This window comes from Electrophorus electricus, chromosome 8 (assembly GCF_041902795.1).
Source record: "Electrophorus electricus isolate QZ-2024a chromosome 8, ASM4190279v1, whole genome shotgun sequence".
NCBI classification, from domain to species: Eukaryota; Metazoa; Chordata; class Actinopteri; order Gymnotiformes; family Gymnotidae; genus Electrophorus; species Electrophorus electricus.
Genome location: NC_137504.1, coordinates 14,624,849 through 14,651,367, shown reverse-complemented (window position 1 = coordinate 14,651,367; position 26,519 = coordinate 14,624,849).

Genomic DNA, 26,519 nt, shown 5'->3' with positions numbered 1-26,519 from the left:
GACGCTGAGCTATTCGTGAAAGAAATTCTCAGGAAGGAGGGAGATTCTAAGATTTTCCTAACGACTAATATGAAGAACGTCCTGCGCCAACTCAATCTGTACGGGTTCAAGAAGATGGGCCGCGTGTGTAATACCTCCAAAGTTGCGAGGGAATCTACATCCAAGGTAAATATCCACTTAACATTAATTAAATCTTTATAGCAGGTCAAGCCATCAAGCAGGCAAACGACTCGTTATTTCCTCATCTTTCCACAGAAGCTGGTGTTCCATAACAGCTCCTTCTGCCAAGGACACCCTGAGCTCCTGGACCACGTGAAGCGCCGTACGAGGGTCAGGAGCGAACTAGCCTCTGGTTCCAGGCACAGTGCTTCTGTCTGTACGTCCCAAAGCCTCCTCCCTCTACAAAGCTCTAATGGTGAGATGAGCCTAAACACATGCGATGCACCTCGGGACCTCAGCCTCAAGAACAAGAAGTCCAGAACCTCCTCCTCCTCATCTGAGGACAGCCTGAACTCCACCCTGCTCCGTGTGCTCTCCCTCCTGACTGAAATGACCTGCTTGGCCCAGGCCTCGACAGCTGAATCTCTGATCCCGGCCAGACTACAGGCCACCCTGGCTGCCTGGATCTCGCTGAGCACCCCGGAGCTCCAGGCATCTGGGCTGATCTCCACAAGCCACCCAGCATTCAGTGCAATGGCCCAACCTTGCCCCAACTGTGGACACAACATTCGCCCCTCCCAGAGCACTCAGACGGACAGCCAGGTGTAGAACTTTCACCGAATCTCTGTTCTCCACTAGATATGATACTATAGTGTATATGTTAATAATACAACTACATCATTCATAATAAAGGGATACTGCTGCAGTGTTGGTTTTGCTATGTGATTTATTTTGTGGTACTGTAAACAAGTCTGGTATGATCAGGTAAAACATATAAATTGATAATAATATTTGGAGCCAATGTAAAATAAAAATAAAAATGCATTCTGTATGAATAGTAGACTACCTAACAACAGACCGTCTGCTGGTCGCTACGTGACGTCACCCGAGGCTCATCATATTGACATTGTGTCTGTTCTCCAAGCTGAGGAGAAATACAGAAAACAAAGAAAAATATGTCTCATTAATATTAAAGTAACTGATTCACAGAAGACTGCTGGCATCTTTTATCTAAAGCTGGGTTTAAATGTTAGATCTCTAACATCAAAAGCGCTCATGATAAATGAAATCCTAACAGAACATAGATTTCATGTACTTTGTCTAACAGAAACCTGGATCAAGCCAATGAGTACATACCTTTAAACAAAGTGTGTTTAGCTCACTGGTTAAGGTACTTGACTTGTAGAAGAATGCTGGTTCAATCCCCACCACTGCCAAGTTGCTGCTGTTGGGGCCCTTAACTCTCAATTGATCAAGTTGTACTCAGTCATAACTGTAAGTTGCTTTGGATAAAAGTGTCAGCTAAATGCCATAAATGTAAACATGTCCTTCTGGTGACAGCTATGTACACTGGCCATAAGGTGGCATTGCAGTTATTTATAATGACACATTAGGAATAAACCAGAAAACTTGTTATGATTTTGAATCCTTTGAAATTATTTTTACTAAATGATGTAGCCAGTGATAGGAAGCCCACCCAGCCTCTTCCACTAATTGGCATCTACAGGCCACCAGGACCCTATTCAGAATCTATTAACACGTTTGCAGATTTCCTCTCTAATCTAGTCACTCTACTAGTAAGAGCCATTATTGTGGGTGATTTCAATATTCGCTTTGATAGAGCCCAAGACCCTCAGAGGTCGGCCTTTATTTCCATATTAGAATCAACTGGTTTCACCCGATGTATAAGAGAACCCACACACTCTGTGAACATACACTTAGTACTAACATACGGTGTAGACACTGACAACACAGTCATACTGCCAAATTCTAATGCCATCTCAGACCATTCTTTCATTTCATTTGAACTACATATGAGCCACAATATAGTAACCTCACCTCACTACTGCACCAGACGCACAACAACATCAGACACTGCACCTAGATTTATTGCGAATCTCCCAGACTTATCATTTGCGACTAGGATACCCCCAAACCCCAGGCAACTTGATCAAATAGCTGAATGTTTAGAATCTGTATTCCGCTGCACACTCAATGATGTTGCTCCACTTACGAATAAAAAAAACTAGGGACAAAAAATTAGTACCTTGGTATAGGAATACATTCACAATTTAAAACAAAACACTTGAAAAATAGAACTTAAATGGTGCCACACAAAACTTGAATTCTTCCAACTTGCCCTAGTGCCACTCCTAGTTCTTTACAACCCATCAAATCTGCTTAGATCAAAAGGTGCAGGCTCTTTACTGTCACGGTACAGCCCCTCCTCCCAAACGTCTCCCTGTGTATGCGACTGTGTGTGTGTGTGTGTGTTCATCCGTATGGCCACGCCCTCCCTGTGTTTCACACCTGCTCCTCATTGTGTATTGTTAGTGTGTGAGTCTAAATATAAGTCTTTTGTTTAAGTGTGAATATTTTCTGTGTTTAATCTTACATGTGCCTGATGCTTACGTTTGATGTTTTGTGCGAATAAACGTTTCGTCCAGTTTCAGGCAACTCGTCCCCGTATCCTGCTCTGCCTCCTCGCGTTACATTTACTTGTACCAAGAATAAGAATATCTACTGCAGGGGACATAGCATTTTTCTATAAAGCTCCCACACTATGGAATAACCTTCATGTAACTGTTCGAGACTCATTTTCATACATTTGTCAGAAGTGATTATGTATTCTCCCCACTTTTGTACATACTAGTGTTTACATTCGTCACCATTACATACATTATTCAGCATATGCAAGCTGATATTCAACTCCCACACTAGTTGGAAGCCGATACCACGTTCCAAGAGAAGACTTCTCTTAACCTTGTCCTAAAGAAGATTGTTTTTCTATACAGTCCTGAGCCTGGTGGAGAGGTCATATATGTTATTCTGAGGTCCAACAAAGCCTACCAAGGATCCTTTGCTGAATTCTGCAGAGGACTCTATAGAGGTCTCTGCCCTGTACACAAATCATTCTGAAAGGACAAAGAATCTCTATACTCTCTTATGTTTTATGTTATTTACCTGTCTACTGCACGGTTAGGCCTCTTTTCCCTGTTAACACTCTTTTTATTACCTCATTTTAGCTAATGCTAAGCTTACTACATTCTTGAATTCTAACAAGCCAAGAGAGGTCTCATGCAGTAAAATACGTGAATATATAAATGAACAAAAATTAAACAAAAATAAATGAACAAAATAAGCTAACAAAAATAAATGAACAAAAAAAACCACTCATAAACAAACAAAATAAATGAATGAAATGAATAAAATAAACACTTGATAAAGCTCATCCCATTTCCCTCTGCTTCACTGTATTAAAACTCATCCATTACATCCATGAGACTGCTGAAGATGTAGGCCACACCCCCGAAACCGAGTCAGAAGGACTAGCCTTCAGATGAATAATTAGTTCTGGCCATACATCGAGAGACATGTGGGCTTAGGCTGCCACAAGGAGTTCAAGCCAGTACCGTGACAGTGCCTGACTTAGGTTGTCAGAGCGTACACCCAGAATCTTACCAATCCTCGGTCACATGCCTTCCTCGACTGACTATCATCACTCATTCATCACTGAGGCGATGTCAGCCCAGTGGCTAGATCGTCCATACCTATTGCCCACCAATAAGGCACTCTCCCATCCAGTCCATTCACCAGGCACTAATGACATGCCCATCCTGTCCCCTTGATCAAATAAGTAAATCAGTAGTCTGTCATATGCAATGTGGAACAAGGAACAAACTTACGAACCATATTAAATGAATAAGGGAAACCATCATAGCTAAAATAAAAACAAAGGATAATACTAAATTTCTGATTAGAAAACGCTTATTTCAAAGCACAGCGTGAGTCAGAATTACACAAAATCATCAAGGGAGTCAAGACCTCTGACCATCTAAACTAGATATTCAGATGCATGTGTGACATAGCTGGGTATCTGTGTATCAAATACTGGTAGCATCGCTATGCCTTGATAGGCAACAAACAGCTGAGAAGATACTGATTTATCTGCCACTCTCACAACTAGACTTCTGATACATAGAACAACAACACCTGCATAGTGCAAGCAGGGCCATCACTACCGCTACACTAGAAAAGATGCTTAAAATTATGTTTCCATTTTCCAAACATTGAATCAAACCATTCAGTCATACTGTTATCAATACCAGAGTTCTTGGCTAATTAATTGTGTAATGACTCTAACTTAGACAATGCTCTTATAATAGAATCATCAGGTGCAGTATTATTTAAAATAAATGTACAACATGACTCACCAAACTTGGTCTCAGGTCCTTTAGTTGCCCATCTCCTCTAGTCATCAGTGACACATGTGGAATGGCATTGTAAGATTTTGTGTACCAATGGTCAGCTCTAGCAGCTTAGTAAATTTAAATGTTTGTTTTCCCAGAGAAACCTTGTGTCCTGATCTGCTCATTGGACAGGGGGAGGTGAGCACCTTCTGGTCCAACCACTGAGTGTGTGGCACCTGTATCTACCAGGAACACAGATTTTTGAGGACTGTTAATTGAAACTTGCACTTTGGGCTCCCCTGCAGGTGAGCTTGATGTTACCAATTGCAGGTGCTCCCCGTTTAGGTCCCCTGGGCACCTTCAATACCATCCTTCATCGGGGCATGTGCAGCTTATATGTCTAGGTTGCCCACATGTCCAGAAATCTATCTGAGGTCTCGGATCTTGCTCTCCTTCTATTAATTGTTGAACTTGATGATTTCCATCTTGCTGGTACACACCATTTGGTGGCATGTTGACAGATCTTTGCATTCCTCCTTGTCCTCTACCTCTGCATCTTCATCTTCCTCCACTAGAGGAAGAGGATTTGTTGCTTAACTATTACAGCAGCCTGATTTTTTCCATCCTCTTTTTTCTTCTCTTTCTTTTTCAGTTCCATTAAATGAGCATTCCGTAATTGTATTGTCAATTTCTCCATACTGTCTTTTTCTTGTTCTTTCTTTTTCCTGCATCTTTCCATATGATGCATTATGTGGTCTTTGAAAACTGACCACCCCATAGTGCTTAAACCTACAACCTCTTCCAATGCATCTTGCACTTCTTCAGGCATGCTTTTCTTGAGCATCATTTGAAAGAGGCTTTGATAAGTTTCATTTTGATTGACTCTGTTTACTCTGTTTACTTCGGCCACTTTCTTTGAAAGGTGTTGGTGTACTCATTGACACATGTTCCTGGCTTCAGTTTCATGTTTTCTAGCTGATTGGGATCCATCTTTGATGGGCATTCTTGTCTGATAGCCTCCCACATCTTGTTTATGTGTGGGTCAAACGGTGTATCATCCTAGCCATTCTTGATGGGGTTCTCCATTTTTGCTATTGAGAAAATATTTTCCATCCTTCCTTTTCTAACGTTTGTGACAAGATAGCTTTTATATCTCCAATGGTCAACTGATACCCTGCTGTGTGTTCTTCAAAGGCTGTAATCCATCTTTGACCTCCACTATTTATGTTTGGCAGTTGTTCAATCAGTCCTTTTAAATCTATAAATGACCATGGCACATAAGTACATTTGTGTCCTTTATATAATAGTGGGGACTCTCTAACTTGATATTTCTGTGCTAATCTTGCAGATCTTCTGGGAGGTTGCTTCACTTTCACTTTCATTGTATACTTCATTAAAGCCCATTAAGTCTTCTTCCTGTATACGGAGCTCAGTTTCTTTCATAACTTTCTTTTGCCTTTTCTCTTCCCTTCCAGCACCTTCTTGGTCATCTCTGTTGCGAACACTCTTGAAGCTTTCACTTTAACTCTCTCAACATACTTTCATGTCTTTACTTGCTCTTCCATTTCTTTCAACTCTTTCTGTACAACCTCATGTCTTCTTTTGGGCTGCTCTTCTCAGTCTATTATTGTTATCATCTCTCCTTCAATTTGCCAGTGAAATGCGCCTTTTTCTTCTTTTTATGGTTCACTCCTTGATTCTGATTGCAGTTCTTTTCAACTTGTTTTTCTATTATGGAGTATTTAACTGAACTGGTGGAGTCTTTTCTTTTATCATACCTTCTGAAATAGTCAATAGACTACTTGGGTTAAGCCTTGAGTTTGGAACTAGAAAGGGATTTCATTTACTTTTGGCTGAATATTCAGCCTCTACCCGGATCAATGAAGGTGCTCTACTTCTGGTTGAATCTGGTGTTAGAATTCCTTCTATCAGCAATCCTCTATTCTGTTCTTCATCCGTAGCCCTTATCTTCCCTTTCCCTTCCACCTGTACTTCTGCTTCAGTCCATTCTCTTGTGGAGAGTACTGGATATAGATTTGATGTAGCTTCTTCTTTTGGGGCACAAGCTGGTGGCATCTCTTTCTGTCATTGTAAATGTTCACATTTCTCCTCTGCTTCACTCTTCTGCTGTATTCTATTCTTTCTTTTTCAATTGCTTTGCATGTTTTTCAAAAGCTTGCAGTACTACTAATTCCCACTGTTGTTCAATTAATTGAGCCCTCATTCTTATTTTCTGTTGTTTTTCAATGTCTCTTATTATTTGACATAATTCTTCATCAAAGGCTCCTCTCATTGGCCTTTGCTTTTCTATCATTTCAAATATTTTTATAATTTATCAAAATTATTATTATAATTTTTCTTACTTGTTTGTTTTCATAACATTAAATTTCCAGCAGCCATGCTCTGCTTGTAGCCCATTTAATAATTTCCTTCACTATTCAGCTATCTTGAATTAGTAGCCATCCACCTTGGGAAATCAGATACTAAGCTATTCATATGTAAAAAATTGAAATGTTATATCTAAAATACTAGGGACAGTATTTTACTTGGAAATACATTTTCTACCATAACATTGTAATGTATATCGCTAATTAAGAGAAACATATTAAAATAATCTTAAGATGTTCCACTCAGAACGTCCATCTCCAACACTACGTAATACAGCTGCTTAATAGTTTTTATCTGTTAATAAAATGTCATATAGCTGATAACCCCCACTATCTTATCTCGTCTACTAAACAACATTCACCCCTAAGCAATTACTTTCCTTTGTTTCCACAATTTTCCTCTTTACTAAATATGTGTAATTCATTCAAATTTATTCTCTTATTCCCAATCTCGATGTTCCTGAAGATGTTTATCTCTGCAAATGTCTAGGGTTAAAATCAGCCATCTTATTCCAATTTAAAACCCCTCCTATTTTCTTCACCGTCATGGCTTTCATCTTAGGTAATTCCCAACAATATCCTGGGCTCAGTGAATGAATTCTGGCAAGCAGTAATGATGTAGCTAGTCTTCTTTCACATATCACTTCTCACTTTTTCCTTTAAATGATAGCTGGCTAAACAACAAGTAAAACATTACCATCAATAGCACATTCGTGTGTCCATAGCCAAAGATCCCCGTAGTACGGGCCACCAATAAATGTCGTTCCTAAATTCCCCAGTCAGCTAGTCTTAAAGTTAAACATTCAAATATAAAATGAAGATGCAGACTTCAGAATTAGTTCAAGAGAATAGCTGGTCCTGTCCTTTATTGCAGGTAATGTTAACAAGCATTATTGAGGAACCCTCTGGAGAATGTCTAACAATCAAAAAAAGAACCCAAATTTTTATATATTTGTCAGAAGTGATTATATATTCACCACACCTTTTTACATACTAGCGTTTGCATTTGCCACCATTACATGCAAACCATACATTAGTCAATATATGCAAACTGATATTCAACACCCACACCAATTGGAAGCCATTAGCACCACATTCCAAGAGAAGACTTCTCTTAACCATGTCCTAAAGAAGACGGTCCTGAGCCTGGTGGAGAGGTCAAATATCTTAACCTGACGTCCAACAAAGCCTACCCAGGATCCTTTGCTGAAGTCTGCAGAGGCCTCTATAGAGGCCTCTGCCCTGTACGCAAATAATTCTGAAAGGACAAAGAATCTCTATAATCCACTATATTTTATGTGATTAATCTGTCTAATGCACTGTTAGCCCTCTTTTCCCTGTTAACACTCTTGTTATTACCTTTCTCCGTTGCCCTTGATGGACATTCTTGTGCAGGATGGGTTTCAAGTTCAAGTTCAAGTTCGGTTTATTTGTCACATACATAGTCATACACAGTATAACACGCAGTGAAATGGTGGAGAGTGCTCTGTCCAAACTGAGGAAGAGAACCAGGGGTGCATAGAGAAAAAAATATTTATACAGATAAATATATATATTCTATGTATGTACAAAAATATATTAACAATGTATGTACAATATATGTATATTATGATTATATACACAATGTACAATGTATATGGTTGGGTATATATGTACACAATCCACAGAATGTACAGATCCATTTTGTATAATACCATATCTACAGTTGTTGTGTAACAGGTTAATTGAGTATAAATCTAAATCTATATATACAGATGTACAGATATACAGTCATGTTACGTGGTGGTGGTGGTGGTCCCCACAGTTTATCAGTTTCCCTGATTCAGGGCCCGAATGGCCTGTGGGAAGAAGCTCCTCTTCAGCCTCTCTGTCTTGGCCTTCAGGGAGCGGAAGCGCCTCCCTGACCTCAACAGAGAGAAGAGTCTATTGTTGGGATGGGTGGGGTCCTTCACAATTTTCCTGGCCTTGGTTTGGCACCGCTTGTAGTAGGTGGTCTGCAGGTCAGGAAGTTCCGAGTGAGTGATGCGCTCTGCTGAACGCACTACCCTTTGGAGTGCTTGTCTGTCCTGCTTGGTGCTATTCCCAAACCAGACTGTGATGTTCCCCGTGAGGATGCTCTCGATAGTGCAGGTGTAGAAGTTCCGCAGTACCTTGGAGGGCAGTCTGAAGTCCCTTAGGCGTCTGAGGTGATAAAGACGCTGACGAGCCGTCTTTGCCAGGGAGCTGGTATGGCGGGACCAGGACAGGTCCTGCGAGATGTGAACACCAAGGTACCTGAAACTATCTACTCTCTCCACCGTGGTTCCACTGATCCTCACAGGTTGGTAGTGCCGCTCCTGCTTCTTGCTGCAATCCACGATCAGCTCCTTTGTCTTACTGACGTTTAGGAGGAGATTATTTTCCTGGCACCAGTTTTCCAGGTGTTTAATCTCCTCCAGGTAGGCCCTCTCGTCGTTGTCCGAGATCAGACCCACGACAACGGTGTCGTCAGCAAACTTGACAATGATGTTAGAGCTGGAAGTGGCTGTGCAGTCGTAGGTGTACAGTGAGTAGAGCAGGGGGCTTAGGACACAACCCTGAGGAGCTCCAGTGCTGAGGGTGAGGGTGGATGAGGCGCAGTTGCCCACCCGTACTGATTGTGGTCTGTCTGTTAGGAAGTTGGAGATCCAGTCGCACAGGGATGTATGCAGTCCTAGATCTCCCAACTTAGTAGTGAGTAGGGAGGGAATGATAGTGTTAAATGCTGAACTGTAGTCGACAAATAGCATTTTAACATAATTTCCCCTCCCTTCGTCCAGGTGAGTCAGTGTAGTGTGGAGCAGATGTGCAATCGCATCGTCAGTGGAGCGGTTGTGGCGGTATGCAAACTGCAGTGGGTCCATGGAGGCTGGCAGTGAAGATGTGATGAAGTCTCTAACTAGCTTTTCAAAGCACTTCATCACGACTGATGTGAGGGCGACAGGGCGGTAGTCATTGAGGTCGGAGGGTCGAGGTTTCTTCGGGACGGGGACGATGGTGGACCGCTTGAAGCTGGACGGGACAATACCGAGCGTCAGGGAGAGATTGAAGATGTCGGTGAATACCGGGGCTAGCTGATCTGCGCAGGCTTTGAGGACCCTCCCGCAGATACCGTCTGGTCCCATCGCCTTCCTGGTATTCACCCTTTTAAACACTCTCCTCACGTCACTCTCCGTGACGATGAGAGGGCCCTGTTCTATGGTGGGCCCCGCGCATGTGCCATTGGCTGCGCCGATAGTGCCATTAGCACTAGCGCCGTTAGCATTGGCGCTGTTAGCACTAGCGCCGTTTGCATTGGCGCTGTTAGCACTAGCGCCGTTAGCATTTGTGCTGCTAGCATTAGCGCTGCTAGATGTAGCCTCGAAGCGAGCAAAGAATGTATTCAGCTCGTTCGCCAGAGACTCATCCGCACTCATCAGTCCGGAGGGTGGGCTCACATGCGCACATGCGCACATCCCCGGGACAAGAATAGGACTAGACATTAATTGTTTGTTTATTTATTTGTTTCATTTCACTATTGATTTATTTTTCTCTTTCACGACTTATTCTGCTCCTTGTTGTTTATACTGTTAATACTGTAGTGAGCGTTGTAACCCCGCCCCCCCATGCTCTTAAAGGAGTTTTTCTTGCCACTGTCACGCTTGACTTGCTCACTCAGATTTTTATTCATTTTCATTTCACGAATGGACTCCTACTACTTTAAAGATTTAAGTATTAGGAACCAGCTTACTGGGACAAAACCACTACATTAAATAAGCACATTTGGAACTTGTCTAAAATGAGACGTCAGCTTGATGGGGTTGCTATATTCCGGGCCAAAGTATAGTAGAACGTTGTTATAACCATGCCAACCCAGTGTTCCATTATAGAACTCTTATAATATGACAGAGCAGAACTCTACAAACACATAGAAATCTACGATATCAGTTCAGTCTGATCAACGTTTAAGACTACATTGACGTATAACGCTAAACAATGAGCGATTTAACGGAAAGAAAAGCAAATACTATGGCCAGCCACGGTGAACCAGAAACAGACGTGTGCCACGGCGCCGAAACTTCGGCCACTCAGGGCGCTGCGTCCCGAAAACGTACATTTTCCCGATCGGCTTCCCCTTGCGCTCTGTCTCTTCACAACATTGACGAAGCTAGCGACGGGGAGCTTCGCATTGATTTGGAGGAAAAGGCATTTCAGGTGCTTGCCCAGAAATCGGTGATCAAAAAGCCGCGCGTGGAAGTTCTAGGAGACGGCGAGGCTCCGTTCGAGCTTAACTTCGCCGGGCTCTCGTTTCCGCGGAAGCTGTGGCACATCGTGGAGAACGAGACCTACAAATCTATCGGATGGGACGCGCAGGGGATGTGTGTTGTTATTGACGCTGAGCTATTCGTGAACGAAATTCTCAGGAAGGAGGGAGATTCTAAGATTTTCCAAACGACTAATATGAAGAACGTCCTGCGCCAACTCAATCTGTACGGGTTCAAGAAGATGGGCCGCGTGTGTAATACCTCCAACGTTGCGAGGGAATCTACATCCAAGGTAAATATCCACTTAACATTAATTAAATCTTTATAGCAGGTCAAGCCATCAAGCAGGCAAACGACTCGTCATTTCCTCATCTTTCCACAGAAGCTGGTGTTCCATAACAGCTCCTTCTGCCGAGGACACCCTGAGCTCCTGGACCACGTGAAGCGCCGTACGAGGGTCAGGAGCGAACTAGCCTCTGGTTCCAGGCACAGTGCTTCTGTCTGTACGTCCCAAAGCCTCCTCCCTCTACAAAGCTCTAATGGTGAGATGAGCCTAAACGCATGCGATGCACCTCTGGACCTCAGCCTCAAGAACAAGAAGTCCAGAACCTCCTCCTCCTCATCTGAGGACAGCCTGAACTCCACCCTGCTCCGTGTGCTCTCCCTCCTGACTGAAATGACCTGCTTGGCCCAGGCCTCGACAGCTGAATCTCTGATCCCGGCCAGACTACAGACCACCCTGGCTGCCTGGATCTCGCTGAGCACCCCGGAGCTCCAGGCATCTGGGCTGATCTCCACAAGCCACCCAGCATTCAGTGCAATGGCCCAGCCTTGCCCCAACTGTGGACACAACATTCGCCCCTCCCAGAGCACTCAGACGGACAGCCAGGTGTAGAACTTTCACCGAATCTCTGTTCTCCACTAGATATGATACTATAGTGTATATGTTAATAATACAACTACATCATTCATAATAAAGGGATACTGCTGCAGTGTTGGTTTTGCTATGTGATTTATTTTGTGGTACTGTAAACAAGTCTGGTATGATTAGGTAAAACATATAAATTGATAATAATATTTGGAGCCAATGTAAAATAAAAATAAAAATGCATTCTGTATGAATAGTAGACTACCTAACAACAGACCGTCTGCTGGTCGCTACGTGACGTCACCCGAGGCTCATCATATTGACATTGTGTGTGTTCTCTAAGCTGGGCAGAAATACAGAAAACAAAGAAAAATATGTCTCATTAATATTAAAGTAACTGATTCACAGAAGACTGCTTGCATCTTTCATCTAAAGCTGGGTTTAAATGTTAGATCTCTAACATTAAAAGCGCTCATGATAAATGAAATCCTAACAGAACATAGATTTCATGTACTTTGACTAACAGAAACCTGGATCAAGCCAATGAGTACATACCTTTAAACAAAGTGTGTTTAGCTCACTGGTTAAGGTACTTGACTTGTAGAAGATTGCTGGTTCAATCCCCACCACTGCCAAGTTGCTGCTGTTGGGGCCCTTAACTCTCAATTGATCAAGTTGTACTCAGTCATAACTGTAAGTTGCTTTGGATAAAAGTGTCAGCTAAATGCCATAAATGTAAACATGTCCTTCTGGTGACAGCTATGTACACTGGCCATAAGGTGGCATTGCAGTTATTTATAATGACACATAAGGAATAAACCAGAAAACTTGTTATGATTTTGAATCCTTTGAAATTATTTTTACTAAATGATGTAGCCAGTGATAAGAAGCCCACCCAGCCTCTTCCACTAATTGGCATCTACAGGCCACCAGGACCCTATTCAGAATCTATTAACACGTTTGCAGATTTCTTCTCTAATCTAGTCACTCTACTAGTAAGAGCCATTATTGTGGGTGATTTCAATATTCGCTTTGATAGAGCCCAAGACCTTCAGAGGTCGGCCTTTATTTCCATATTAGAATCAACTGGTTTCACCTGATGTATAAGAGAACCCACACACTCTGTGAACATACACTTAGTACTAACATACGGTGTAGACACTGAGAACACAGTCATACTGCCAAATTCTAATGCCATCTCAGACCATTCTTTCATTTCATTTGAACTACATATGAGCCACAATATAGTAACCTCACCTCACTACTGCACCAGACGCACAACAACATCAGACACTGCACCTAGATTTATTGCGAATCTCCCAGACTTATCATTTGCGACTAGGATACCCCCAAACCCTAGGCAACTTGATCAAATAACTGAATGCTTAGAATCTGTATTCCGCTGCACACTCAATGATGTTGCTCCAATTACGAATAAAAAAAACTAGGGACAAAAAATTAGTACCTTGGTATAGGAATACATTCACAATTTAAAACAAAACACTTGAAAAATGGAACTTAAATGGTGCCACACAAAACTTGAATTCTTCCAACTTGCCCTAGTGCCACTCCTAGTTCTTTACAACCCATCAAATCTGCTTAGATCAAAAGGTGCAGGCTCTTTACTGTCACGGTACAGCCCCTCCTCCCAAACGTCTCCCTGTGTATGCGACTGTGTATGTTTATTTATTTGTTTCATTTCACAATTGATTTATTTTTCTCTTTCACGACTTATTCTGCTCCTTGTTGTTTATACTGTTAATACTGTAGTGAGCGTTGTCACCCCCCCCCCCATGCTCTTAAAGGAGTTTTTCTTGCCACTGTCACGCTTGACTTGCTCACTCAGATTTTAATTCATTTTCATTTCACGAATGGACTCCTACTACTTTAAAGATTTAAGTATCAGGAACCATCTTACTGGGACAAAACCACTACATTAAATAAGCACATTTGGAACTTGTCTAAAATGAGACGTCAGCTTGATGGGGTTGCTATATTCCGGGCCAAAGTATAGTGGAACGGTGTTATAACCATGCCAACCCAGTGTTCCTTTATAGAACTCTTATAATATGACAGAGCAGAACTCTACAAACACATAGAAATCTACGATATCAGTTCAGTCTGATCAACGTTTAAGACTACATTGACGTATAACGCTAAACAATGAGCGATTTAACGGAAAGAAAAGCAAATACTATGGCCAGCCACGGTGAACCAGAAACAGACGTGTGCCACGGCGCCGAAACTTCGGCCACTCAGGGCACTGCGTCCCGAAAACGTACATTCTCCCGATCGGCTTCCCCTTGCGCTCCGTCTCTTGACAACATTGACGAAGCTAGCGACGGAGAGCTTCGCATTGATTTGGAGGAAAAGGCATTTCAGGTGCTTGCCCAGAAATCGGTGATCAAAAAGCCGCGCGTGGAAGTTCTAGGAGACGGCGAGGCTCCGTTCGAGCTTAACTTCGCCGGGCTCTCGTTTCCGCGGAAGCTGTGGCACATCGTGGAGAACGAGACCTACAAATCTATCGGATGGGACGCGCAGGGGATGTGTGTTGTTATTGACGCTGAGCTATTCGTGAAAGAAATTCTCAGGAAGGAGGGAGATTCTAAGATTTTCCTAACGACTAATATGAAGAACGTCCTGCGCCAACTCAATCTGTACGGGTTCAAGAAGATGGGCCGCGTGTGTAATACCTCCAAAGTTGCGAGGGAATCTACATCCAAGGTAAATATCCACTTAACATTAATTAAATCTTTATAGCAGGTCAAGCCATCAAGCAGGCAAACGACTCGTTATTTCCTCATCTTTCCACAGAAGCTGGTGTTCCATAACAGCTCCTTCTGCCAAGGACACCCTGAGCTCCTGGACCACGTGAAGCGCCGTACGAGGGTCAGGAGCGAACTAGCCTCTGGTTCCAGGCACAGTGCTTCTGTCTGTACGTCCCAAAGCCTCCTCCCTCTACAAAGCTCTAATGGTGAGATGAGCCTAAACACATGCGATGCACCTCGGGACCTCAGCCTCAAGAACAAGAAGTCCAGAACCTCCTCCTCCTCATCTGAGGACAGCCTGAACTCCACCCTGCTCCGTGTGCTCTCCCTCCTGACTGAAATGACCTGCTTGGCCCAGGCCTCGACAGCTGAATCTCTGATCCCGGCCAGACTACAGACCACCCTGGCTGCCTGGATCTCGCTGAGCACCCCGGAGCTCCAGGCATCTGGGCTGATCTCCACAAGCCACCCAGCATTCAGTGCAATGGCCCAGCCTTGCCCCAACTGTGGACACAACATTCGCCCCTCCCAGAGCACTCAGACGGACAGCCAGGTGTAGAACTTTCACCGAATCTCTGTTCTCCACTAGATATGATACTATAGTGTATATGTTAATAATACAACTACATCATTCATAATAAAGGGATACTGCTGCAGTGTTGGTTTTGCTATGTGATTTATTTTGTGGTACTGTAAACAAGTCTGGTATGATTAGGTAAAACATATAAATTGATAATAATATTTGGAGCCAATGTAAAATAAAAATAAAAATGCATTCTGTATGAATAGTAGACTACCTAACAACAGACCGTCTGCTGGTCGCTACGTGACGTCACCCGAGGCTCATCATATTGACATTGTGTGTGTTCTCTAAGCTGGGCAGAAATACAGAAAACAAAGAAAAATATGTCTCATTAATATTAAAGTAACTGATTCACAGAAGACTGCTTGCATCTTTCATCTAAAGCTGGGTTTAAATGTTAGATCTCTAACATTAAAAGCGCTCATGATAAATGAAATCCTAACAGAACATAGATTTCATGTACTTTGTCTAACAGAAACCTGGATCAAGCCAATGAGTACATACCTTTAAACAAAGTGTGTTTAGCTCACTGGTTAAGGTACTTGACTTGTAGAAGATTGCTGGTTCAATCCCCACCGCTGCTGTTGGGGCCCTTAACTCTCAATTGATCAAGTTGTACTCAGTCAAAACTGTAAGTTGCTTTGGATAAAAGTGTCAGCTAAATGCCATAAATGTAAACATGTCCTTCTGGTGACAGCTATGTACACTGGCCATAAGGTGGCATTGCAGTTATTTATAATGACACATTAGGAATAAACCAGAAAACTTGTTATGATTTTGAATCCTTTGAAATTATTTTTACTAAATGATGTAGCCAGTGATAGGAAGCCCACCCAGCCTCTTCCACTAATTGGCATCTACAGGCCACCAGGACCCTATTCAGAATCTATTAACACGTTTGCAGATTTCCTCTCTAATCTAGTCACTCTACTAGTAAGAGCCATTATTGTGGGTGATTTCAATATTCGCTTTGATAGAGCCCAAGACCCTCAGAGGTCGGCCTTTATTTCCATATTAGAATCAACTGGTTTCACCCGATGTATAAGAGAACCCACACACTCTGTGAACATACACTTAGTACTAACATACGGTATAGACACTGACAACACAGTCATACTGCCAAATTCTAATGCCATCTCAGACCATTCTTTCATTTCATTTGAACTACATATGAGCCACAATATAGTAACCTCACCTCACTACTGCACCAGACGCACAACAACATCAGACACTGCACCTAGATTTATTGCGAATCTCCCAGACTTATCATTTGCGACTAGGATACCCCCAAACCCCAGGCAACTTGATCAAATAGCTGAATGTTTAGAATCTGTATTCCGCTGCACACTCAATGATGTTGCTCCACTTAAGAATAAAAAAAACTAGGGACAAAAAATTAGTACCTTGGTATAGGAATACATTCACAATTTAAAACAAAACAATTGAAAAATAGAACTTAAATGGTGGCACACAATACTTGAATTCTTCCAACTTGCCCTAGTGCCACTCCTAGTTCTTTACAACCCATCAAATCTGCTTAGATCAAAAGGTGCAGGCTCTTTACTGTCACGGTACAGCCCCTCCTCCCAAACGTCTCCCTGTGTATGCGACTGTGTGTGTGTGTGTGTGTGTGTGTGTTCATCCGTATGGCCACGCCCTCCCTGTGTTTCACACCTGCTCCTCATTGTGTATTGTTAGTGTGTGAGTCTAAATATAAGTCTTTTGTTTAAGTGTGAATATTTTCTGTGTTTAATCTTACATGTGCCTGATGCTTACGTTTGATGTTTTGTGCGAATAAACGTTTCGTCCAGTTTCAGGCAACTCGTCCCCGTATCCTGCTCTGCCTCCTCGCGTTACATTTACTTGTACCAAGAATAAGAATATCTACTGCAGGGGACATAGCATTTTTCTATAAAGCTCCCACACTATGGAATAACCTTCCTGTAACTGTTCGAGACTCATTTTCATACATTTGTCAGAAGTGATTATGTATTCTCCCCACTTTTGTACATACTAGTGTTTACATTCGTCACCATTACATACATTATTCAGCATATGCAAGCTGATATTCAACTCCCACACCAGTTGGAAGCCGATACCACGTTCCAAGAGAAGACTTCTCTTAACCTTGTCCTAAAGAAGATTGTTTTTCTATACAGTCCTGAGCCTGGTGGAGAGGTCATATATGTTATTCTGAGGTCCAACAAAGCCTACCAAGGATCCTTTGCTGAATCCTGCAGAGGCCTCTATAGAGGTCTCTGCCCTGTACACAAATCATTCTGAAAGGACAAAGAATCTCTATACTCTCTTATGTTTTATGTTATTTACCTGTCTACTGCACGGTTAGGCCTCTTTTCCCTGTTAACACTCTTTTTATTACCTCATTTTAGCTAATGCTAAGCTTACTACATTCTTGACTTCTAACAAGACAAGAGAGGTCTCATGCAGTAAAATACGTGAATATATAAATGAACAAAAATTAAACAAAAATAAATGAACAAAATAAGCTAACAAAAATAAATGAACAAAAAAAACCACTCATAAACAAACAAAATAAATGAATGAAATGAATAAAATAAACACTTGATGAAGCTCATCCCATTTCCCTCTGCTTCACTGTATTAAAACTCATCCATTACATCCATGAGACTGCTGAAGATGTAGGCCACACCCCCGAAACCGAGTCAGAAGGACTAGCCTTCAGATGAATAATTAGTTCTGGCCATACATCGAGAGACATGTGGGCTTAGGCTGCCACAAGGAGTTCAAGCCAGTACCGTGACAGTGCCTGACTTAGGTTGTCAGAGCGTACACCCAGAATCTTACCAATCCTCGGTCACATGCCTTCCTCGACTGACTATCATCACTCATTCATCACTGAGGCGATGTCAGCCCAGTGGCTAGATCGTCCATACCTATTGCCCACCAATAATGCACTCTCCCATCCAGTCCATTCACCAGGCACTAATGACATGCCCATCCTGTCCCCTTGATCAAATAAGTAAATCAGTAGTCTGTCATATGCAATGTGGAACAAGGAACAAACTTACGAACCATATTAAATGAATAAGGGAAACCATCATAGCTAAAATAAAAACAAAGGATAATACTAAATTTCTGATTAGAAAACGCTTATTTCAAAGCACAGCGTGAGTCAGAATTACACAAAATCATCAAGGGAGTCAAGACCTCTGACCAACCTAAACTAGATATTCAGATGCATGTGTGACATAGCTGGGTATCTGTGTATCAAATACTGGTAGCATCGCTATGCCTTGATAGGCAACAAACAGCTGAGATGATACTGATTTATCTGCCACTCTCACAACTAGACTTCTGATACATAGAACAACACCTGCATAGTGCAAGCAGGGCCATCACTACCGCTACACTAGAAAAGATACTTAAAATTATGTTTCCATTTTCCAAACATTGAATCAAACCATTCAGTCATACTGTTATCAATACCAGAGTTCTTGGCTAATTAATTGTGTAATGACTCTAACTTAGACAATGCTCTTATAATAGAATCATCAGGTGCAGTATTATTTAAAATAAATGTACAACATGACTCACCAAACTTGGTCTCAGGTCCTTTAGTTGCCCATCTCCTCTAGTCATCAGTGACACATGTGGAATGGCATTGTAAGATTTTGTGTACCAATGGTCAGCTCTAGCAGCTTAGTAAATTTAAATGTTTGTTTTCCCAGAGAAACCTTGTGTCCTGATCTGCTCATTGGACAGGGGGAGGTGAGCACCTTCTGGTCCAACCACTGAGTGTGTGGCACCTGTATCTACCAGGAACACAGATTTTTGAGGACTGTTAATTGAAACTTGCACTTTGGGCTCCCCTGCAGGTGAGCTTGATGTTACCAATTGCAGGTGCTCCCCGTTTAGGTCCCCTGGGCACCTTCATTACCATCCGTCATCGGGGCATGTGCAGCTTATATGTCTAGGTTGCCCACATGTCCAGAAATCTATCTGAGGTCTCGGATCTTGCTCTCCTTCTATTAATTGTTGAACTTGCTGATTTCCATCTTGTTGGTACACACCATTTGGTGGCATGTTGACAGATCTTTGCATTCCTCCTTGTCCTCTACCTCTGCATCTTCATCTTCCTCCACTAGAGGAAGAGGATTTGTTGCTTAACTATTACAGCAGCCTGATTTTTTCCATCCTCTTTTTTCTTCTCTTTCTTTTTCAGTTCCATTAAATGAGCATTCCGTAATTGTATTGTCAATTTCTCCATACTGTCTTTTTCTTGTTCTTTCTTTTTCCTGCATCTTTCCATATGATGCATTATGTGGTCTTTGAAAACTGACCACCCCATAGTGCTTAAACCTACAACCTCTTCCAATGCATCTTGCACTTCTTCAGGCATGCTTTTCTTGAGCATCATTTGAAAGAGGCTTTGATAAGTTTCATTTTGATTGACTCTGTTTACTCTGTTTACTTCGGCCACTTTGAAAGGTGTTGGTGTACTCATTGACACATGTTCCTGGCTTCAGTTTCATGTTTTCTAGCTGATTGGGATCCATCTTTGATGGGCATTCTTGTCTGATAGCCTCCCACATCTTGTTTATGTGTGGGTCAAACGGTGTATCATCCTAGCCATTCTTGATGGGGTTCTCCATTTTTGCTATTGAGAAAATATTTTCCATCCTTCCTTTTCTAACGTTTGTGACAAGATAGCTTTTATATCTCCAATGGTCAACTGATACCCTGCTGTGTGTTCTTCAAAGGCTGTAATCCATCTTTGACCTCCACTATTTATGTTTGGCAGTTGTTCAATCAGTCCTTTTAAATCTATAAATGACCATGGCACATAAGTACATTTGTGTCCTTTATATAATAGTGGGGACTCTCTAACTTGATATTTCTGTGCTAATCTTGCAGATCTTCTGGGAGGTTGCTTCACTTTCACTTTCATTGTATACTTCATTAAAGCCCATTAAGTCTTCTTCCTGTATACGGAGCTCAGTTTCTTTCATAACTTTCTTTTGCCTTTTCTCTTCCCTTCCAGCACCTTCTTGGTCATCTCTGTTGCGAACACTCTTGAAGCTTTCACTTTAACTCTCTCAACATACTTTCATGTCTTTACTTGCTCTTCCATTTCTTTCAACTCTTTCTGTACAACCTCATGTCTTCTTTTGGGCTGCTCTTCTCAGTCTATTATTGTTATCATCTCTCCTTCAATTTGCCAGTGAAATGCGCCTTTTTCTTCTTTTTATGGTTCACTCCTTGATTCTGATTGCAGTTCTTTTCAACTTGTTTTTCTATTATGGAGTATTTAACTGAACTGGTGGAGTCTTTTCTTTTATCATACCTTCTGAAATAGTCAATAGACTACTTGGGTTAAGCCTTGAGTTTGGAACTAGAAAGGGATTTCATTTACTTTTGGCTGAATATTCAGCCTCTACCCGGATCAATGAAGGTGCTCTACTTCTGGTTGAATCTGGTGTTAGAATTCCTTCTATCAGCAATCCTCTATTCTGTTCTTCATCCGTAGCCCTTATCTTCCCTTTCCCTTCCACCTGTACTTCTGCTTCAGTCCATTCTCTTGTGGAGAGTACTGGATATAGATTTGATGTAGCTTCTTCTTTTGGGGCACAAGCTGGTGGCATCTCTTTCTGTCATTGTAAATGTTCACATTTCTCCTCTGCTTCACTCTTCTGCTGTATTCTATTCTTTCTTTTTCAATTGCTTTGCATGTTTTTCAAAAGCTTGCAGTACTACTAATTCCCACTGTTGTTCAATTAATTGAGCCCTCATTCTTATTTTCTGTTGTTTTTCAATGTCTCTTATTATTTGACATAATTCTTCATCAAAGGCTCCTCTCATTGGCCTTTGCTTTTCTATCATTTCAAATATTTTTATAATTTATCAAAATTATTATTATAATTTTTCTTACTTGTTTGTTTTCATAACATTAAATTTCCAGCAGCCATGCTCTGCTTGTAGCCCATTTAATAATTTCCTTCACTATTCAGCTATCTTGAATTAGTAGCCATCCACCTTGGGAAATCAGATACTAAGCTATTCATATGTAAAAAATTGAAATGTTATATCTAAAATACTAGGGACAGTATTTTACTTGGAAATACATTTTCTACCATAACATTGTAATGTATATCGCTAATTAAGAGAAACATATTAAAATAATCTTAAGATGTTCCACTCAGAACGTCCATCTCCAACACTACGTAATACAGCTGCTTAATAGTTTTTATCTGTTAATAAAATGTCATATAGCTGATAACCCCCACTATCTTATCTCGTCTACTAAACAACATTCACCCCTAAGCAATTACTTTCCTTTGTTTCCACAATTTTCCTCTTTACTAAATATGTGTAATTCATTCAAATTTATTCTCTTATTCCCAATCTCGATGTTCCTGAAGATGTTTATCTCTGCAAATGTCTAGGGTTAAAATCAGCCATCTTATTCCAATTTAAAACCCCTCCTATTTTCTTCACCGTCATGGCTTTCATCTTAGGTAATTCCCAACAATATCCTGGGCTCAGTGAATGAATTCTGGCAAGCAGTAATGATGTAGCTAGTCTTCTTTCACATATCACTTCTCACTTTTTCCTTTAAATGATAGCTGGCTAAACAACAAGTAAAACATTACCATCAATAGCACATTCGTGTGTCCATAGCCAAAGATCCCCGTAGTACGGGCCACCAATAAATGTCGTTCCTAAATTCCCCAGTCAGCTAGTCTTAAAGTTAAACATTCAAATATAAAATGAAGATGCAGACTTCAGAATTAGTTCAAGAGAATAGCTGGTCCTGTCCTTTATTGCAGGTAATGTTAACAAGCATTATTGAGGAACCCTCTGGAGAATGTCTAACAATCAAAAAAAGAACCCAAATTTTTATATATTTGTCAGAAGTGATTATATATTCACCACACCTTTTTACATACTAGCGTTTGCATTTGCCACCATTACATGCAAACCATACATTAGTCAATATATGCAAACTGATATTCAACACCCACACCAATTGGAAGCCATTAGCACCACATTCCAAGAGAAGACTTCTCTTAACCATGTCCTAAAGAAGACGGTCCTGAGCCTGGTGGAGAGGTCAAATATCTTAACCTGACGTCCAACAAAGCCTACCCAGGATCCTTTGCTGAAGTCTGCAGAGGCCTCTATAGAGGCCTCTGCCCTGTACGCAAATAATTCTGAAAGGACAAAGAATCTCTATAATCCACTATATTTTATGTGATTAATCTGTCTAATGCACTGTTAGCCCTCTTTTCCCTGTTAACACTCTTGTTATTACCTTTCTCCGTTGCCCTTGATGGACATTCTTGTGCAGGATGGGTTTCAAGTTCAAGTTCAAGTTCGGTTTATTTGTCACATACATAGTCATACACAGTATAACACGCAGTGAAATGGTGGAGAGTGCTCTGTCCAAACTGAGGAAGAGAACCAGGGGTGCATAGAGAAAAAAATATTTATACAGATAAATATATATATTCTATGTATGTACAAAAATATATTAACAATGTATGTACAATATATGTATATTATGATTATATACACAATGTACAATGTATATGGTTGGGTATATATGTACACAATCCACAGAATGTACAGATCCATTTTGTATAATACCATATCTACAGTTGTTGTGTAACAGGTTAATTGAGTATAAATCTAAATCTATATATACAGATGTACAGATATACAGTCATGTTACGTGGTGGTGGTGGTGGTCCCCACAGTTTATCAGTTTCCCTGATTCAGGGCCCGAATGGCCTGTGGGAAGAAGCTCCTCTTCAGCCTCTCTGTCTTGGCCTTCAGGGAGCGGAAGCGCCTCCCTGACCTCAACAGAGAGAAGAGTCTATTGTTGGGATGGGTGGGGTCCTTCACAATTTTCCTGGCCTTGGTTTGGCACCGCTTGTAGTAGGTGGTCTGCAGGTCAGGAAGTTCCGAGTGAGTGATGCGCTCTGCTGAACGCACTACCCTTTGGAGTGCTTGTCTGTCCTGCTTGGTGCTATTCCCAAACCAGACTGTGATGTTCCCCGTGAGGATGCTCTCGATAGTGCAGGTGTAGAAGTTCCGCAGTACCTTGGAGGGCAGTCTGAAGTCCCTTAGGCGTCTGAGGTGATAAAGACGCTGACGAGCCGTCTTTGCCAGGGAGCTGGTATGGCGGGACCAGGACAGGTCCTGCGAGATGTGAACACCAAGGTACCTGAAACTATCTACTCTCTCCACCGTGGTTCCACTGATCCTCACAGGTTGGTAGTGCCGCTCCTGCTTCTTGCTGCAATCCACGATCAGCTCCTTTGTCTTACTGACGTTTAGGAGGAGATTATTTTCCTGGCACCAGTTTTCCAGGTGTTTAATCTCCTCCAGGTAGGCCCTCTCGTCGTTGTCCGAGATCAGACCCACGACAACGGTGTCGTCAGCAAACTTGACAATGATGTTAGAGCTGGAAGTGGCTGTGCAGTCGTAGGTGTACAGTGAGTAGAGCAGGGGGCTTAGGACACAACCCTGAGGAGCTCCAGTGCTGAGCGTGAGGGTGGATGAGGCGCAGTTGCCCACCCGTACTGATTGTGGTCTGTCTGTTAGGAAGTTGGAGATCCAGTCGCACAGGGATGTATGCAGTCCTAGATCTCCCAACTTAGTAGTGAGTAGGGAGGGAATGATAGTGTTAAATGCTGAACTGTAGTCGACAAATAGCATTTTAACATAATTTCCCCTCCCTTCGTCCAGGTGAGTCAGTGTAGTGTGGAGCAGATGTGCAATCGCATCGTCAGTGGAGCGGTTGTGGCGGTATGCAAACTGCAGTGGGTCCATGGAGGCTGGCAGTGAAGATGTGATGAAGTCTCTAACTAGCTTTTCAAAGCACTTCATCACGACTGATGTGAGGGCGACAGGGCGGTAGTCATTGAGGTCGGAGGGTCGAGGTTTCTTCGGGACGGGGACGATGGTGGACCGCTTGAAGCTGGACGGGACAATACCGAGCGTCAGGGAGAGATTGAAGATGTCGGTGAATACCGGGGCTAGCTGATCTGCGCAGGCTTTGAGGACCCTCCCGCAGATACCGTCTGGTCCCATCGCCTTCCTGGTATTCACCCTTTTAAACACTCTCCTCACGTCACTCTCCGTGACGATGAGAGGGCCCTGTTCTATGGTGGGCCCCGCGCATGTGCCATTGGCTGCGCCGATAGTGCCATTAGCACTAGCGCCGTTAGCATTGGCGCTGTTAGCACTAGCGCCGTTTGCATTGGCGCTGTTAGCACTAGCGCCGTTAGCATTTGTGCTGCTAGCATTAGCGCTGCTAGATGTAGCCTCGAAGCGAGCAAAGAATGTATTCAGCTCGTTCGCCAGAGACTCATCCGCACTCATCAGTCCGGAGGGTGGGCTCACATGCGCACATGCGCACATCCCCGGGACAAGAATAGGACTAGACATTAATTGTTTGTTTATTTATTTGTTTCATTTCACTATTGATTTATTTTTCTCTTTCACGACTTATTCTGCTCCTTGTTGTTTATACTGTTAATACTGTAGTGAGCGTTGTAACCCCGCCCCCCCATGCTCTTAAAGGAGTTGTTCTTGCCACTGTCACGCTTGACTTGCTCACTCAGATTTTTATTCATTTTCATTTCACGAATGGACTCCTACTACTTTAAAGATTTAAGTATTAGGAACCAGCTTACTGGGACAAAACCACTACATTAAATAAGCACATTTGGAACTTGTCTAAAATGAGACGTCAGCTTGATGGGGTTGCTATATTCCGGGCCAAAGTATAGTAGAACGTTGTTATAACCATGCCAACCCAGTGTTCCATTATAGAACTCTTATAATATGACAGAGCAGAACTCTACAAACACATAGAAATCTACGATATCAGTTCAGTCTGATCAACGTTTAAGACTACATTGACGTATAACGCTAAACAATGAGCGATTTAACGGAAAGAAAAGCAAATACTATGGCCAGCCACGGTGAACCAGAAACAGACGTGTGCCACGGCGCCGAAACTTCGGCCACTCAGGGCGCTGCGTCCCGAAAACGTACATTTTCCCGATCGGCTTCCCCTTGCGCTCTGTCTCTTCACAACATTGACGAAGCTAGCGACGGGGAGCTTCGCATTGATTTGGAGGAAAAGGCATTTCAGGTGCTTGCCCAGAAATCGGTGATCAAAAAGCCGCGCGTGGAAGTTCTAGGAGACGGCGAGGCTCCGTTCGAGCTTAACTTCGCCGGGCTCTCGTTTCCGCGGAAGCTGTGGCACATCGTGGAGAACGAGACCTACAAATCTATCGGATGGGACGCGCAGGGGATGTGTGTTGTTATTGACGCTGAGCTATTCGTGAACGAAATTCTCAGGAAGGAGGGAGATTCTAAGATTTTCCAAACGACTAATATGAAGAACGTCCTGCGCCAACTCAATCTGTACGGGTTCAAGAAGATGGGCCGCGTGTGTAATACCTCCAACGTTGCGAGGGAATCTACATCCAAGGTAAATATCCACTTAACATTAATTAAATCTTTATAGCAGGTCAAGCCATCAAGCAGGCAAACGACTCGTCATTTCCTCATCTTTCCACAGAAGCTGGTGTTCCATAACAGCTCCTTCTGCCGAGGACACCCTGAGCTCCTGGACCACGTGAAGCGCCGTACGAGGGTCAGGAGCGAACTAGCCTCTGGTTCCAGGCACAGTGCTTCTGTCTGTACGTCCCAAAGCCTCCTCCCTCTACAAAGCTCTAATGGTGAGATGAGCCTAAACGCATGCGATGCACCTCTGGACCTCAGCCTCAAGAACAAGAAGTCCAGAACCTCCTCCTCCTCATCTGAGGACAGCCTGAACTCCACCCTGCTCCGTGTGCTCTCCCTCCTGACTGAAATGACCTGCTTGGCCCAGGCCTCGACAGCTGAATCTCTGATCCCGGCCAGACTACAGACCACCCTGGCTGCCTGGATCTCGCTGAGCACCCCGGAGCTCCAGGCATCTGGGCTGATCTCCACAAGCCACCCAGCATTCAGTGCAATGGCCCAGCCTTGCCCCAACTGTGGACACAACATTCGCCCCTCCCAGAGCACTCAGACGGACAGCCAGGTGTAGAACTTTCACCGAATCTCTGTTCTCCACTAGATATGATACTATAGTGTATATGTTAATAATACAACTACATCATTCATAATAAAGGGATACTGCTGCAGTGTTGGTTTTGCTATGTGATTTATTTTGTGGTACTGTAAACAAGTCTGGTATGATTAGGTAAAACATATAAATTGATAATAATATTTGGAGCCAATGTAAAATAAAAATAAA